Here is a 19768-nt window from a genome sequence, read left to right on the forward strand (position 1 = left end):
TGAAAGCACAATTGAGGTGCCTTGAAAAGGTAACATTGAGCTACCACACCAGTCAATCAATCATACCCACTGCTGGGTGTATCACCTGAGAAAATGAAAATCCAAAAGTCACAGGCTGGCAATCCTGCACTCTAGCAATAGTTACCATAGGCAACACTTGGAAGCAACGAAAAAGTCCATCAACAGAGGAATGCACCAAGAAGAAGTGGTCCATGTACACAATGGAATATTAGCCATGGAAAACATTGAAGCACTGCTCTTTGAGGCACCATACATGAGCCTGGAGATAATCACAAAACATGAAGTAGGACGGAAAGCAAAAGACCTATATCCTATAATATCACTTATGGCATTATCTAATAACTGACACAAATGAACATATTTCCAAAGAGAAAGACACTCACGGGCTTAGAAAACAAACTATGCTCATCTAAAAGGAAAGGAGGGGGGAATTGATAAATGAAGAATAGTGTTACTATACGTATACAAATATATATTATATACATGTATCAAAAAGACCGAACATATAGCAAGGGAGGTCTGTGGAACACTGTAATATTTTACATGGGAAGAGGATCTGTACATTAATAGACATACATAATGTACAAATGAACCAGATTGTGTACACCTAGGACAAACAATATTCTACTCTTTACTCTGATTAAAAAAATTTTAAAAAGCAAGAAGAAGTAATGAGACATAAACTCATGGGGATTTCTCCTGGCAAATTCCATTCTCATTTACAACCTAGGACAACGACTTCCAGAAAGGCTCTGCTGCCCTAGTACCCAGATTGGGGAATGGAGAAATGCTGCCTCCTTGTGGCCGTTTCCCACAACAGCAGCTTTAAACCCACTGCGAAAGGTCACTAAATATTCACCAACTTGCAGTTCTGTAAATGACACCTGCCCTCCAAAAAATTTCTGGGGTCAAAAATCGACCAAAAAATTCAAAAGAGGGCAACCTTCGAAGAAGACAATTTCAAGAGGTATATTGTACACACGGTTTTTTCTTTTAAGTGAAAAGAAAAAGGTGTGGGAAAATGATAAAATTTAGGAATTTTTAAAGATATGCAAACCGAAATTACAAATACCTATCAGCTCACAGCAGTCAGAATGGCCATCAGCAAAAATGCTGCAAACAATACATGCTGAAGGGATTGTGGAGAAATGTGTACCCTGAGCTCTAAGGGGGACGTGGTAAGAACCATTACTGTAAACATAATGGAGGTGCTTTAAAAAGGTAAACATTGAGCTACCAGTGAATCAAGCATACCATCTGCTGAGCCTATCACCTGAGAAACTGAGAATCAAGAAGTCACAGGCTGGCAAACCTGTACGCCAGCAATACTTACCATAGTCAACACATGGAAGCAACAAAAATGTCCATCAACAGAGGAATGCACCAAGGAGAAGTGGTCCATGTATACAACGGAATAGTACTACAGTAAAAAATATAAATTAAATTTAAAAAACAAACAAATGTAAGGAGACATCAGCATCTGTGGGTTTCTCCGGGCACATTCCACTCTAATTTATAACCGAAGAGCACCACTGGCTGGTAGGTCTGTTTCCCTAGTACCAGCGTGGGGAACGTAGAAAGGCTGCCACCCTCTGGCCGTTACCTGCAAAAGCAGGTATAAAGCTAATGGTCACTTCATATAAACTAGTACTGCAGGGCTGTAAATGAAACCTGCCCTCAAAATGTCTTGAGGGAGGTAATGGCCAAAATATTTCAAAAGGTGACACATACTTCAAGTAAACACTTTGAAGAACTAAGCTCTAATCACAGCTGGAAAAATAAAAAGCACATGTCTTAAAGCTCAATTTCAACGCATTATGAGACACATGCAAATTCAACCACAAAGAGGTATCAGCTCACACCAGTCAGAATAACCATCAGCAAAAAACTACAAAGAATAAATGCTGAAGGTGCTGTGGAGAAGTGCATACCCTCAACTTTATATGGGACGTAACCTGGAAAGAGCCACTAAAGAGAACAGAATGGAGGTGCCTTTAAAAGGTAAACATTGAGCTACCATATGATCCAGCAGACCCATTCCTGGAACTATAACCTAAGAAGACAGAATTGGAAAGACACAGGCAGGCAAATCTGAATTGCATAGTATTACAATAGCCAAGATATGGAAGTAACCAAAAAGTCCACCGACAGATGGGTGGACAAAGAAGAACTGCTACATGTACAGATGGAATATGAGCTAGCGAAAAAATGAAACAATGCCATTGGCAGCACCATAGATGAGTCTAGAAGTAATCACGCAACTTGTAGTAAGTGAGACAGCGAAAGACACATATCCTATCATATCACATACAGGTGTTACCTAAAAATTGAAACAAACGAAGATATTTCCACAGAGAAAGGCAATCACAGATTCAGTACAAAAACTTATGGTTCGCCAAATGGAAAGGTGTGAGGATTGGATACACTACCATATTGAGGTTAATGGAGAGACACAAACACATGTGAAATATATAATCACCAAAGACCTACGGAATACCAAGGGAAGACTACTCAACATTGTGTCATAACCTACATGGGAAAAGGATCTGAAGAAGAATAGATATATGTATATGGGTGAAAGAAGCACATCTTGCACACCTAGAACAAACAAAACATTGTAATCAAGTTTGCTGTGATAGAAAATAAAAATTAAGTTAAAAATACGAACAAGAAGTAATGAGACATAAACTTCAAGGGCTTTTTCCTGGCACATTCCATTCTAATTTACAACCTAGAACACCACTTCCAGTAAGGCTCTGTTGCCCTAGTAACCAGATTTGGTAAAGGAGAAATGCTGCCGCCTTGTGGCCCATTCCCGCAAGAGCAGCTTTTAACCCACAGCTAATGGTCACTTAACATTCACAAGGACTCAGGGCTGTAAAGGACACCTGCCCTCAAAATTGTGCTGAGGTAGGGAATGGATAAAACAATGCAAAACAGGCAAAACTGTCAAGAAGATAGTATGAAGAAGTAAGTGTTACTCACTCTCTTTTTAAAAAAAGGAAAATGGATAAAAGTTCAACCTCAGGAAGTATTAGACTCATGCAATCTAATCTACAAAAAGTTTTCAACTCACACCAGTTGACTGACCATCAGCAAAAAGCCTACAAACAATCAATGCTGAAGAGCTTTTAGAGAACTGTGTACCCTCTAGCTGCTGGTGAGATGTAAAGTGGTTAACAGCCAATAATGAGAACAGAAAGGAGCTGCATTTAAAAGGAAAAATTGAGGTACCATTCAATCGAGCAGGCGCACCAATGGGCCTCTCACCTGAGAAGACCAGAATCAAGAAGACCCGGGCTGCAAAAGCTGCACTGCAGCCTTATTCACAATAGACAAGACAGTGAAGCAACCAAAATGTCCATCAACAGATGAAGGGATAAAGAAGAAGTGGTCCATGTACACAATGAATACTAGCCATGGAAAACAATGAAACACTGCTCTTTGAGGCACCATAGATGATCTTGGAGATAATCACAGAACGTGAGGGAAGTCGGAAAGCAAAAGTCCTATATCCTATGAAATCACTTATAGGCGTTATCTAATAACTGACACAAATGAACATATTTCCACAGGGAAAGGCAATCACAGACTTATAAAAAAAAACTATGCTTACCTAAAAGGAAAGGTGGGGGGAATGGATAAATGAAGATTAGCGTTACCATATGTATACAAATTCATATTATATACATATATCAAAAAGACCGACCATATAGCAAGGGAGGTTGATGGAACACTCTGTAATAATTTATATGGGAAGAGGATCTCTACATAAATAGATATATATAATGTGCATTTAACCCAACATTTAAACCCAGCATTTAAACCCAACAGCAGCTTTAAACCCACTGCAAAAGATCTCTAAATATTCACCAATTCAGTTCTGTAAATGACACCTGCCCTCCAAAAAATACTGAGGTCGAAAATCGACCACAAAATTCAAGAGTGCAACCTTCCAAAAAGACAATTTGAAGAGGTAGATTGTACTCACACTTTTTTTTTCTTTTTTCTTTTAACACAAAAGAAAAAGGCGTGGAAAAATGATGAATTTTAGGAATTTTTAAAGACATGTAAACCCAAATTACAAAAACCTATCAGCTCACACCAGTCAGAATGGCCCTCGACAAAAATGCTGCAAACAATAAATGCTGACGTGACTGTGGAGAAATGAGTACCCTCGATTCTAAGGGGGACGTGGTAAGAGCCACTAATGAAAGCACAATTGAGGTGCCTTGAAAAGGTAACATTGAGCTACCACACCAGTCAATCAATCATACCCACTGCTGGGTGTATCACCTGAGAAAATGAAAATCCAAAAGTCACAGGCTGGCAATCCTGCACTCTAGCAATAGTTACCATAGGCAACACTTGGAAGCAACGAAAAAGTCCATCAACAGAGGAATGCACCAAGAAGAAGTGGTCCATGTACACAATGGAATATTAGCCATGGAAAACATTGAAGCACTGCTCTTTGAGGCACCATACATGAGCCTGGAGATAATCACAAAACATGAAGTAGGACGGAAAGCAAAAGACCTATATCCTATAATATCACTTATGGCATTATCTAATAACTGACACAAATGAACATATTTCCAAAGAGAAAGACACTCACGGGCTTAGAAAACAAACTATGCTCATCTAAAAGGAAAGGAGGGGGGAATTGATAAATGAAGAATAGTGTTACTATACGTATACAAATATATATTATATACATGTATCAAAAAGACCGAACATATAGCAAGGGAGGTCTATGGAACACTGTAATATTTTACATGGGAAGAGGATCTGTACATTAATAGACATACATAATGTACAAATGAACCAGATTGTGTACACCTAGGACAAACAATATTCTACTCTTTACTCTGATTAAAAAAATTTTAAAAAGCAAGAAGAAGTAATGAGACATAAACTCATGGGGATTTCTCCTGGCAAATTCCATTCTCATTTACAACCTAGGACAACGACTTCCAGAAAGGCTCTGCTGCCCTAGTACCCAGATTGGGGAATGGAGAAATGCTGCCTCCTTGTGGCCGTTTCCCACAACAGCAGCTTTAAACCCACTGCGAAAGGTCACTAAATATTCACCAACTTGCAGTTCTGTAAATGACACCTGCCCTCCAAAAAATTTCTGGGGTCAAAAATCGACCAAAAAATTCAAAAGAGGGCAACCTTCGAAGAAGACAATTTCAAGAGGTATATTGTACACACGGTTTTTTCTTTTAAGTGAAAAGAAAAAGGTGTGGGAAAATGATAAAATTTAGGAATTTTTAAAGATATGCAAACCGAAATTACAAATACCTATCAGCTCACAGCAGTCAGAATGGCCATCAGCAAAAATGCTGCAAACAATACATGCTGAAGGGATTGTGGAGAAATGTGTACCCTGAGCTCTAAGGGGGACGTGGTAAGAACCATTACTGTAAACATAATGGAGGTGCTTTAAAAAGGTAAACATTGAGCTACCAGTGAATCAAGCATACCATCTGCTGAGCCTATCACCTGAGAAACTGAGAATCAAGAAGTCACAGGCTGGCAAACCTGTACGCCAGCAATACTTACCATAGTCAACACATGGAAGCAACAAAAATGTCCATCAACAGAGGAATGCACCAAGGAGAAGTGGTCCATGTATACAACGGAATAGTACTACAGTAAAAAATATAAATTAAATTTAAAAAACAAACAAATGTAAGGAGACATCAGCATCTGTGGGTTTCTCCGGGCACATTCCACTCTAATTTATAACCGAAGAGCACCACTGGCTGGTAGGTCTGTTTCCCTAGTACCAGCGTGGGGAACGTAGAAAGGCTGCCACCCTCTGGCCGTTACCTGCAAAAGCAGGTATAAAGCTAATGGTCACTTCATATAAACTAGTACTGCAGGGCTGTAAATGAAACCTGCCCTCAAAATGTCTTGAGGGAGGTAATGGCCAAAATATTTCAAAAGGTGACACATACTTCAAGTAAACACTTTGAAGAACTAAGCTCTAATCACAGCTGGAAAAATAAAAAGCACATGTCTTAAAGCTCAATTTCAACGCATTATGAGACACATGCAAATTCAACCACAAAGAGGTATCAGCTCACACCAGTCAGAATAACCATCAGCAAAAAACTACAAAGAATAAATGCTGAAGGTGCTGTGGAGAAGTGCATACCCTCAACTTTATATGGGACGTAACCTGGAAAGAGCCACTAAAGAGAACAGAATGGAGGTGCCTTTAAAAGGTAAACATTGAGCTACCATATGATCCAGCAGACCCATTCCTGGAACTATAACCTAAGAAGACAGAATTGGAAAGACACAGGCAGGCAAATCTGAATTGCATAGTATTACAATAGCCAAGATATGGAAGTAACCAAAAAGTCCACCGACAGATGGGTGGACAAAGAAGAACTGCTACATGTACAGATGGAATATGAGCTAGCGAAAAAATGAAACAATGCCATTGGCAGCACCATAGATGAGTCTAGAAGTAATCACGCAACTTGTAGTAAGTGAGACAGCGAAAGACACATATCCTATCATATCACATACAGGTGTTACCTAAAAATTGAAACAAACGAAGATATTTCCACAGAGAAAGGCAATCACAGATTCAGTACAAAAACTTATGGTTCGCCAAATGGAAAGGTGTGAGGATTGGATACACTACCATATTGAGGTTAATGGAGAGACACAAACACATGTGAAATATATAATCACCAAAGACCTACGGAATACCAAGGGAAGACTACTCAACATTGTGTCATAACCTACATGGGAAAAGGATCTGAAGAAGAATAGATATATGTATATGGGTGAAAGAAGCACATCTTGCACACCTAGAACAAACAAAACATTGTAATCAAGTTTGCTGTGATAGAAAATAAAAATTAAGTTAAAAATACGAACAAGAAGTAATGAGACATAAACTTCAAGGGCTTTTTCCTGGCACATTCCATTCTAATTTACAACCTAGAACACCACTTCCAGTAAGGCTCTGTTGCCCTAGTAACCAGATTTGGTAAAGGAGAAATGCTGCCGCCTTGTGGCCCATTCCCGCAAGAGCAGCTTTTAACCCACAGCTAATGGTCACTTAACATTCACAAGGACTCAGGGCTGTAAAGGACACCTGCCCTCAAAATTGTGCTGAGGTAGGGAATGGATAAAACAATGCAAAACAGGCAAAACTGTCAAGAAGATAGTATGAAGAAGTAAGTGTTACTCACTCTCTTTTTAAAAAAAGGAAAATGGATAAAAGTTCAACCTCAGGAAGTATTAGACTCATGCAATCTAATCTACAAAAAGTTTTCAACTCACACCAGTTGACTGACCATCAGCAAAAAGCCTACAAACAATCAATGCTGAAGAGCTTTTAGAGAACTGTGTACCCTCTAGCTGCTGGTGAGATGTAAAGTGGTTAACAGCCAATAATGAGAACAGAAAGGAGCTGCATTTAAAAGGAAAAATTGAGGTACCATTCAATCCAGCAGGCGCACCAATGGGCCTCTCACCTGAGAAGACCAGAATCAAGAAGACCCGGGCTGCAAAAGCTGCACTGCAGCCTTATTCACAATAGACAAGACAGTGAAGCAACCAAAATGTCCATCAACAGATGAAGGGATAAAGAAGAAGTGGTCCATGTACACAATGAATACTAGCCATGGAAAACAATGAAACACTGCTCTTTGAGGCACCATAGATGATCTTGGAGATAATCACAGAACATGAGGGAAGTCGGAAAGCAAAAGTCCTATATCCTATGAAATCACTTATAGGCGTTATCTAATAACTGACACAAATGAACATATTTCCACAGGGAAAGGCAATCACAGACTTATAAAAAAAAACTATGCTTACCTAAAAGGAAAGGTGGGGGGAATGGATAAATGAAGATTAGCGTTACCATATGTATACAAATTCATATTATATACATATATCAAAAAGACCGACCATATAGCAAGGGAGGTTGATGGAACACTCTGTAATAATTTATATGGGAAGAGGATCTCTACATAAATAGATATATATAATGTGCATTTAACCCAACATTTAAACCCAGCATTTAAACCCAACAGCAGCTTTAAACCCACTGCAAAAGATCTCTGAATATTCACCAATTCAGTTCTGTAAATGACACCTGCCCTCCAAAAAATACTGAGGTCGAAAATCGACCACAAAATTCAAGAGTGCAACCTTCCAAAAAGACAATTTGAAGAGGTAGATTGTACTCACACTTTTTTTTCTTTTTTCTTTTAACACAAAAGAAAAAGGCGTGGAAAAATGATGAATTTTAGGAATTTTTAAAGACATGTAAACCCAAATTACAAAAACCTATCAGCTCACACCAGTCAGAATGGCCCTCGACAAAAATGCTGCAAACAATAAATGCTGACGTGACTGTGGAGAAATGAGTACCCTCGATTCTAAGGGGGACGTGGTAAGAGCCACTAATGAAAGCACAATTGAGGTGCCTTGAAAAGGTAACATTGAGCTACCACACCAGTCAATCAATCATACCCACTGCTGGGTGTATCACCTGAGAAAATGAAAATCCAAAAGTCACAGGCTGGCAATCCTGCACTCTAGCAATAGTTACCATAGGCAACACTTGGAAGCAAAGAAAAAGTCCATCAACAGAGGAATGCACCAAGAAGAAGTGGTCCATGTACACAATGGAATATTAGCCATGGAAAACATTGAAGCACTGCTCTTTGAGGCACCATACATGAGCCTGGAGATAATCACAAAACATGAAGTAGGACGGAAAGCAAAAGACCTATATCCTATAATATCACTTATGGCATTATCTAATAACTGACACAAATGAACATATTTCCAAAGAGAAAGACACTCACGGGCTTAGAAAACAAACTATGCTCATCTAAAAGGAAAGGAGGGGGGAATTGATAAATGAAGAATAGTGTTTCTATACGTATACAAATATATATTATATACATGTATCAAAAAGACCGAACATATAGCAAGGGAGGTCTATGGAACACTGTAATATTTTACATGGGAAGAGGATCTGTACATTAATAGACATACATAATGTACAAATGAACCAGATTGTGTACACCTAGGACAAACAATATTCTAATCTTTACTCTGATTAAAAAAATTTAAAAAAGCAAGAAGAAGTAATGAGACATAAACTCATGGGGATTTCTCCTGGCAAATTCCATTCTCATTTACAACCTAGGACAACGACTTCCAGAAAGGCTCTGCTGCCCTAGTACCCAGATTGGGGACTGGAGAAATGCTGCCTCCTTGTGGCCGTTTCCCACAACAGCAGCTTTAAACCCACTGCGAAAGGTCACTAAATATTCACCAACTTGCAGTTCTGTAAATGACACCTGCCCTCCAAAAAATTTCTGGGGTCAAAAATCGACCAAAAAATTCAAAAGAGGGCAACCTTCGAAGAAGACAATTTCAAGAGGTATATTGTACACACGGTTTGTTCTTTTAAGTGAAAAGAAAAAGGTGTGGGAAAATGATAAAATTTAGGAATTTTTAAAGATATGCAAACCGAAATTACAAATACCTATCAGCTCACAGCAGTCAGAATGGCCATCAGCAAAAATGCTGCAAACAATACATGCTGAAGGGATTGTGGAGAAATGTGTACCCTGAGCTCTAAGGGGGACGTGGTAAGAACCATTACTGTAAACACAATGGAGGTGCTTTGAAAAGGTAAACATTGAGCTACCAGTGAATCAAGCATACCATCTGCTGAGCCTATCACCTGAGAAACTGAGAATCAAGAAGTCACAGGCTGGCAAACCTGTACGCCAGCAATACTTACCATAGTCAACACATGGAAGCAACAAAAATGTCCATCAACAGAGGAATGCACCAAGGAGAAGTGGTCCATGTATACAACGGAATAGTACTCCAGTAAAAAATATAAATTAAATTTAAAAAACAAACAAATGTAAGGAGACATCAGCATCTGTGGGTTTCTCCGGGCACATTCCACTCTAATTTATAACCGAAGAGCACCACTGGCTGGTAGGTCTGTTTCCCTAGTACCAGCGTGGGGAACGTAGAAAGGCTGCCACCCTCTGGCCGTTACCTGCAAAAGCAGGTATAAAGCTAATGGTCACTTCATATAAACTAGTACTGCAGGGCTGTAAATGAAACCTGCCCTCAAAATGTCTTGAGGGAGGTAATGGCCAAAATATTTCAAAAGGTGACACATACTTCAAGTAAACACTTTGAAGAACTAAGCTCTAATCACAGCTGGAAAAATAAAAAGCACATGTCTTAAAGCTCAATTTCAACGCATTATGAGACACATGCAAATTCAACCACAAAGAGGTATCAGCTCACACCAGTCAGAATAACCATCAGCAAAAAACTACAAAGAATAAATGCTGAAGGTGCTGTGGAGAAGTGCATACCCTCAACTTTATATGGGACGTAACCTGGAAAGAGTCACTAAAGAGAACAGAATGGAGGTGCCTTTAAAAGGTAAACATTGAGCTACCATATGATCCAGCAGACCCATTCCTGGAACTATAACCTAAGAAGACAGAATTGGAAAGACACAGGCAGGCAAATCTGAATTGCATAGTATTACAATAGCCAAGATATGGAAGTAACCAAAAAGTCCACCGACAGATGGGTGGACAAAGAAGAACTGCTACATGTACAGATGGAATATGAGCTAGCGAAAAAATGAAACAATGCCATTGGCAGCACCATAGATGAGTCTAGAAGTAATCACGCAACTTGTAGTAAGTGAGACAGCGAAAGACACATATCCTATCATATCACATACAGGTGTTACCTAAAAATTGAAACAAACGAAGATATTTCCACAGAGAAAGGCAATCACAGATTCAGTACAAAAACTTATGGTTCGCCAAATGGAAAGGTGTGAGGATTTTATACACTACCATATTGAGGTTAACGGAGAGATACAAACACATGTGAAATATATAATCACCAAAGACCTACGGAATACCAAGGGAAGACTACTCAACATTGTGTCATAACCTACATGGGAAAAGGATCTGAAGAAGAATAGATATATGTATATGGGTGAAAGAAGCACATCTTGCACACCTAGAACAAACAAAACATTGTAATCAAGTTTGCTGTGATAAAAAATAAAAATTAAGTTAAAAATACGAACAAGAAGTAATGAGACATAAACTTCAAGGGCTTTTTCCTGGCACATTCCATTCTAATTTACAACCTAGAACACCACTTCCAGTAAGGCTCTGTTGCCCTAGTAACCAGATTTGGTAAAGGAGAAATGCTGCCGCCTTGTGGCCCATTCCCACAAGAGAAGCTTTTAACCCACAGCTAATGGTCACTTAACATTCACAAGGACTCAGGGCTGTAAAGGACACCTGCCCTCAAAATTGTGCTGAGGTAGGGAATGGATAAAACAATGCAAAACAGGCAAAACTGTCAAGAAGATAGTATGAAGAAGTAAGTGTTACTCACTCTCTTTTTAAAAAAAGGAAAATGGATAAAAGTTCAACCTCAGGAAGTATTAGACTCATGCAATCTAATCTACAAAAAGTTTTCAACTCACACCAGTTGACTGACCATCAGCAAAAAGCCTACAAACAATCAATGCTGAAGAGCTTTTAGAGAACTGTGTACCCTCTAGCTGCTGGTGAGATGTAAAGTGGTTAACAGACAATAATGAGAACAGAAAGGAGCTGCATTTAAAAGGAAAAATTGAGGTACCATTCAATCCAGCAGGCGCACCAATGGGCCTCTCACCTGAGAAGACCAGAATCAAGAAGACCCGGGCTGCAAAAGCTGCACTGCAGCCTTATTCACAATAGACAAGACAGTGAAGCAACCAAAATGTCCATCAACAGATGAAGGGATAAAGAAGAAGTGGTCCATGTACACAATGAATACTAGCCATGGAAAACAATGAAACACTGCTCTTTGAGGCACCATAGATGATCTTGGAGATAATCACAGAACATGAGGGAAGTCGGAAAGCAAAAGTCCTATATCCTATGAAATCACTTATAGGCGTTATCTAATAACTGACACAAATGAACATATTTCCACAGGGAAAGGCAATCACAGACTTATAAAAAAAAACTATGCTTACCTAAAAGGAAAGGTGGGGGGAATGGATAAATGAAGATTAGCGTTACCATATGTATACAAATTCATATTATATACATATATCAAAAAGACCGACCATATAGCAAGGGAGGTTGATGGAACACTCTGTAATAATTTATATGGGAAGAGGATCTCTACATAAATAGATATATATAATGTGCATTTAACCCAACATTTAAACCCAGCATTTAAACCCAACAGCAGCTTTAAACCCACTGCAAAAGATCTCTAAATATTCACCAATTCAGTTCTGTAAATGACACCTGCCCTCCAAAAAATACTGAGGTCGAAAATCGACCACAAAATTCAAGAGTGCAACCTTCCAAAAAGACAATTTGAAGAGGTAGATTGTACTCACACTTTTTTTTTCTTTTTTCTTTTAACACAAAAGAAAAAGGCGTGGAAAAATGATGAATTTTAGGAATTTTTAAAGACATGTAAACCCAAATTACAAAAACCTATCAGCTCACACCAGTCAGAATGGCCCTCGACAAAAATGCTGCAAACAATAAATGCTGACGTGACTGTGGAGAAATGAGTACCCTCGATTCTAAGGGGGACGTGGTAAGAGCCACTAATGAAAGCACAATTGAGGTGCCTTGAAAAGGTAACATTGAGCTACCACACCAGTCAATCAATCATACCCACTGCTGGGTGTATCACCTGAGAAAATGAAAATCCAAAAGTCACAGGCTGGCAATCCTGCACTCTAGCAATAGTTACCATAGGCAACACTTGGAAGCAAAGAAAAAGTCCATCAACAGAGGAATGCACCAAGAAGAAGTGGTCCATGTACACAATGGAATATTAGCCATGGAAAACATTGAAGCACTGCTCTTTGAGGCACCATACATGAGCCTGGAGATAATCACAAAACATGAAGTAGGACGGAAAGCAAAAGACCTATATCCTATAATATCACTTATGGCATTATCTAATAACTGACACAAATGAACATATTTCCAAAGAGAAAGACACTCACGGGCTTAGAAAACAAACTATGCTCATCTAAAAGGATAGGAGGGGGGAATTGATAAATGAAGAATAGTGTTACTATACGTATACAAATATATATTATATACATGTATCAAAAAGACCGAACATATAGCAAGGGAAGTCTATGGAACACTGTAATATTTTACATGGGAAGAGGATCTGTACATTAATAGACATACATAATGTACAAATGAACCAGATTGTGTACACCTAGGACAAACAATATTCTAATCTTTACTCTGATTAAAAAAATTTTAAAAAGCAAGAAGAAGTAATGAGACATAAACTCATGGGGATTTCTCCTGGCAAATTCCATTCTCATTTACAACCTAGGACAACGACTTCCAGAAAGGCTCTGCTGCCCTAGTACCCAGATTGGGGAATGGAGAAATGCTGCCTCCTTGTGGCCATTTCCCACAACAGCAGCTTTAAACCCACTGCGAAAGGTCACTAAATATTCACCAACTTGCAGTTCTGTAAATGACACCTGCCCTCCAAAAAATTTCTGGGGTCAAAAATCGACCAAAAAATTCAAAAGAGGGCAACCTTCAAAGAAGACAATTTCAAGAGGTATATTGTACACACGGTTTTTTCTTTTAAGTGAAAAGAAAAAGGTGTGGGAAAATGATAAAATTTAGGAATTTTTAAAGATATGCAAACCGAAATTACAAATACCTATCAGCTCACAGCAGTCAGAATGGCCATCAGCAAAAATGCTGCAAACAATACATGCTGAAGGGATTGTGGAGAAATGTGTACCCTGAGCTCTAAGGGGGACGTGGTAAGAGCCATTACTGTAAACACAATGGAGGTGCTTTGAAAAGGTAAACATTGAGCTACCAGTGAATCAAGCATACCATCTGCTGAGCCTATCACCTGAGAAACTGAGAATCAAGAAGTCACAGGCTGGCAAACCTGTACGCCAGCAATACTAACCATAGTCAACACATGGAAGCAACAAAAATGTCCATCAACAGAGGAATGCACCAAGGAGAAGTGGTCCATGTATACAACGGAATAGTACTCCAGTAAAAAATATAAATTAAATTTAAAAAACAAACAAATGTAAGGAGACATCAGCATCTGTGGGTTTCTCCGGGCACATTCCACTCTAATTTATAACCGAAGAGCACCACTGGCTGGTAGGTCTGTTTCCCTAGTACCAGCGTGGGGAACGTAGAAAGGCTGCCACCCTCTGGCCGTTACCTGCAAAAGCAGGTATAAAGCTAATGGTCACTTCATATGAACTAGTACTGCAGGGCTGTAAATGAAACCTGCCCTCAAAATGTCTTGAGGGAGGTAATGGCCAAAATATTTCAAAAGGTGACACATACTTCAAGTAAACACTTTGAAGAACTAAGCTCTAATCACAGCTGGAAAAATAAAAAGCACATGTCTTAAAGCTCAATTTCAACGCATTATGAGACACATGCAAATTCAACCACAAAGAGGTATCAGCTCACACCAGTCAGAATAACCATCAGCAAAAAACTACAAAGAATAAATGCTGAAGGTGCTGTGGAGAAGTGCATACCCTCAACTTTATATGGGACGTAACCTGGAAAGAGTCACTAAAGAGAACAGAATGGAGGTGCCTTTAAAAGGTAAACATTGAGCTACCATATGATCCAGCAGACCCATTCCTGGAACTATAAGCTAAGAAGACAGAATTGGAAAGACACAGGCAGGCAAATCTGAATTGCATAGTATTACAATAGCCAAGACATGGAAGTAACCAAAAAGTCCACCGACAGATGGGTGGACAAAGAAGAACTGCTACATGTACAGATGGAATATGAGCTAGCGAAAAAATGAAACAATGCCATTTGCAGCACCATAGATGAGTCTAGAAGTAATCACGCAACTTGTAGTAAGTGAGACAGCGAAAGACACATATCCTATCATATCACATACAGGTGTTACCTAAAAATTGAAACAAACGAAGATATTTCCACAGAGAAAGGCAATCACAGATTCAGTACAAAAACTTATGGTTCGCCAAATGGAAAGGTGTGAGGATTGGATATACTACCATATTGAGGTTAACGGAGAGATACAAACACATGTGAAATATATAATCACCAAAGACCTACGGAATACCAAGGGAAGACTACTCAACATTGTGTCATAACCTACATGGGAAAAGGATCTGAAGAAGAATAGATATATGTATATGGGTGAAAGAAGCACATCTTGCACACCTAGAACAAACAAAACATTGTAATCAAGTTTGCTGTGATAAAAAATAAAAATTAAGTTAAAAATACGAACAAGAAGTAATGAGACATAAACTTCAAGGGCTTTTTCCTGGCACATTCCATTCTAATTTACAACCTAGAACACCACTTCCAGTAAGGCTCTGTTGCCCTAGTAACCAGATTTGGTAAAGGAGAAATGCTGCCGCCTTGTGGCCCATTCCCACAAGAGAAGCTTTTAACCCACAGCTAATGGTCACTTAACATTCACAAGGACTCAGGGCTGTAAAGGACACCTGCCCTCAAAATTGTGCTGAGGTAGGGAATGGATAAAACAATTCAAAACAGGCAACATTTTCAAGAAGATAGTATGAAGAGGTAAGTTTTACTCACTCTCTTTTTAAAAAAAGGAAAATGGATAAAAGCTCAACCTCAGGAAGTATTAGACTCATGCAATCTAATCTACAAAAAGTTTTCAACTCACACCAGTCGACTGACCATCAGCAAAAAGCCTACAAACAATCAATGCTGAAGAGCTTTTAGAGAACTGTGTACCCTCTAGCTGCTGGTGAGATGTAAAGTGGTTAACAGCCAATAATGAGAACAGAAAGGAGCTGCATTTAAAAGGAAAAATTGAGGTACCATTCAATCCAGCAGGCGCACCAATGGGCCTCTCACCTGAGAAGACCAGAATCAAGAAGACCCGGGCTGCAAAAGCTGCACTGCAGCCTTATTCACAATAGACAAGACAGTGAAGCAACCAAAATGTCCATCAACAGATGAAGGGATAAAGAAGAAGTGGTCCATGTACACAATGAATACTAGCCATGGAAAACAATGAAACACTGCTCTTTGAGGCACCATAGATGATCTTGGAGATAATCACAGAACGTGAGGGAAGTCGGAAAGCAAAAGTCCTATATCCTATGAAATCACTTATAGGCGTTATCTAATAACTGACACAAATGAACATATTTCCACAGGGAAAGGCAATCACAGACTTATAAAAAAAAACTATGCTTACCTAAAAGGAAAGGTGGGGGGAATGGATAAATGAAGATTAGCGTTACCATATGTATACAAATTCATATTATATACATATATCAAAAAGACCGACCATATAGCAAGGGAGGTTGATGGAACACTCTGTAATAATTTATATGGGAAGAGGATCTCTACATAAATAGATATATATAATGTGCATTTAACCCAACATTTAAACCCAGCATTTAAACCCAACAGCAGCTTTAAACCCACTGCAAAAGATCTCTAAATATTCACCAATTCAGTTCTGTAAATGACACCTGCCCTCCAAAAAATACTGAGGTCGAAAATCGACCACAAAATTCAAGAGTGCAACCTTCCAAAAAGACAATTTGAAGAGGTAGATTGTACTCACACTTTTTTTTTCTTTTTTCTTTTAACACAAAAGAAAAAGGCGTGGAAAAATGATGAATTTTAGGAATTTTTAAAGACATGTAAACCCAAATTACAAAAACCTATCAGCTCACACCAGTCAGAATGGCCCTCGACAAAAATGCTGCAAACAATAAATGCTGACGTGACTGTGGAGAAATGAGTACCCTCGATTCTAAGGGGGACGTGGTAAGAGCCACTAATGAAAGCACAATTGAGGTGCCTTGAAAAGGTAACATTGAGCTACCACACCAGTCAATCAATCATACCCACTGCTGGGTGTATCACCTGAGAAAATGAAAATCCAAAAGTCACAGGCTGGCAATCCTGCACTCTAGCAATAGTTACCATAGGCAACACTTGGAAGCAACGAAAAAGTCCATCAACAGAGGAATGCACCAAGAAGAAGTGGTCCATGTACACAATGGAATATTAGCCATGGAAAACATTGAAGCACTGCTCTTTGAGGCACCATACATGAGCCTGGAGATAATCACAAAACATGAAGTAGGACGGAAAGCAAAAGACCTATATCCTATAATATCACTTATGGCATTATCTAATAACTGACACAAATGAACATATTTCCAAAGAGAAAGACACTCACGGGCTTAGAAAACAAACTATGCTCATCTAAAAGGAAAGGAGGGGGGAATTGATAAATGAAGAATAGTGTTACTATACGTATACAAATATATATTATATACATGTATCAAAAAGACCGAACACATAGCAAGGGAGGTCTATGGAACACTGTAATATTTTACATGGGAAGAGGATCTGTACATTAATAGACATACATAATGTACAAATGAACCAGATTGTGTACACCTAGGACAAACAATATTCTAATCTTTACTCTGATTAAAAAAATTTAAAAAACCAAGAAGAAGTAATGAGACATAAACTCATGGGGTTTTCTCCTGGCAAATTCCATTCTCATTTACAACCTAGGACAACGACTTCCAGAAAGGCTCTGTTGCCCTAGTACCCAGATTGGGGAATGGAGAAATGCTGCCTCCTTGTGGCCGTTTCCCACAACAGCAGCTTTAAACCCACTGTGAAAGGTCACTAAATATTCACCAACTTGCAGTTCTGTAAATGACACCTGCCCTCCAAAAAATTTCTGGGGTCAAAAATCGACCAAAAAATTCAAAAGAGGGCAACCTTCGAAGAAGACAATTTCAAGAGGTATATTGTACACACGGGTTTTTCTTTTAAGTGAAAAGAAAAAGGTGTGGGAAAATGATAAAATTTAGGAATTTTTAAAGATATGCAAACCGAAATTACAAATACCTATCAGCTCACAGCAGTCAGAATGGCCATCAGCAAAAATGCTGCAAACAATACATGCTGAAGGGATTGTGGAGAAATGTGTACCCTGAGCTCTAAGGGGGACGTGGTAAGAACCATTACTGTAAACACAATGGAGGTGCTTTAAAAAGGTAAACATTGAGCTACCAGTGAATCAAGCATACCATCTGCTGAGCCTATCACCTGAGAAACTGAGAATCAAGAAGTCACAGGCTGGCAAACCTGTACGCCAGCAATACTTACCATAGTCAACACATGGAAGCAACAAAAATGTCCATCAACAGAGGAATGCACCAAGGAGAAGTGGTCCATGTATACAACGGAATAGTACTCCAGTAAAAAATATAAATTAAATTTAAAAAACAAACAAATGTAAGGAGACATCAGCATCTGTGGGTTTCTCCGGGCACATTCCACTCTAATTTATAACCGAAGAGCACCACTGGCTGGTAGGTCTGTTTCCCTAGTACCAGCGTGGGGAACGTAGAAAGGCTGCCACCCTCTGGCCGTTACCTGCAAAAGCAGGTATAAAGCTAATGGTCACTTCATATAAACTAGTACTGCAGGGCTGTAAATGAAACCTGCCCTCAAAATGTCTTGAGGGAGGTAATGGCCAAAATATTTCAAAAGGTGACACATACTTCAAGTAAACACTTTGAAGAACTAAGCTCTAATCACAGCTGGAAAAATAAAAAGCACATGTCTTAAAGCTCAATTTCAACGCATTATGAGACACATGCAAATTCAACCACAAAGAGGTATCAGCTCACACCAGTCAGAATAACCATCAGCAAAAAACTACAAAGAATAAATGCTGAAGGTGCTGTGGAGAAGTGCATACCCTCAACTTTATATGGGACGTAACCTGGAAAGAGCCACTAAAGAGAACAGAATGGAGGTGCCTTTAAAAGGTAAACATTGAGCTACCATATGATCCAGCAGACCCATTCCTGGAACTATAACCTAAGAAGACAGAATTGGAAAGACACAGGCAGGCAAATCTGAATTGCATAGTATTACAATAGCCAAGATATGGAAGTAACCAAAAAGTCCACCGACAGATGGGTGGACAAAGAAGAACTGCTACATGTACAGATGGAATATGAGCTAGCGAAAAAATGAAACAATGCCATTGGCAGCACCATAGATGAGTCTAGAAGTAATCACGCAACTTGTAGTAAGTGAGACAGCGAAAGACACATATCCTATCATATCACATACAGGTGTTACCTAAAAATTGAAACAAACGAAGATATTTCCACAGAGAAAGGCAATCACAGATTCAGTACAAAAACTTATGGTTCGCCAAATGGAAAGGTGTGAGGATTGGATACACTACCATATTGAGGTTAACGGAGAGATACAAACACATGTGAAATATATAATCACCAAAGACCTACGGAATACCAAGGGAAGACTACTCAACATTGTGTCATAACCTACATGGGAAAAGGATCTGAAGAAGAATAGATATATGTATATGGGTGAAAGAAGCACATCTTGCACACCTAGAACAAACAAAACATTGTAATCAAGTTTGCTGTGATAAAAAATAAAAATTAAGTTAAAAATACGAACAAGAAGTAATGAGACATAAACTTCAAGGGCTTTTTCCTGGCACATTCCATTCTAATTTACAACCTAGAACACCACTTCCAGTAAGGCTCTGTTGCCCTAGTAACCAGATTTGGTAAAGGAGAAATGCTGCCGCCTTGTGGCCCATTCCCGCA

This window comes from Eubalaena glacialis, chromosome 1 (assembly GCF_028564815.1).
Source record: "Eubalaena glacialis isolate mEubGla1 chromosome 1, mEubGla1.1.hap2.+ XY, whole genome shotgun sequence".
In the NCBI taxonomy this organism is placed as follows: Eukaryota; Metazoa; Chordata; class Mammalia; order Artiodactyla; family Balaenidae; genus Eubalaena; species Eubalaena glacialis.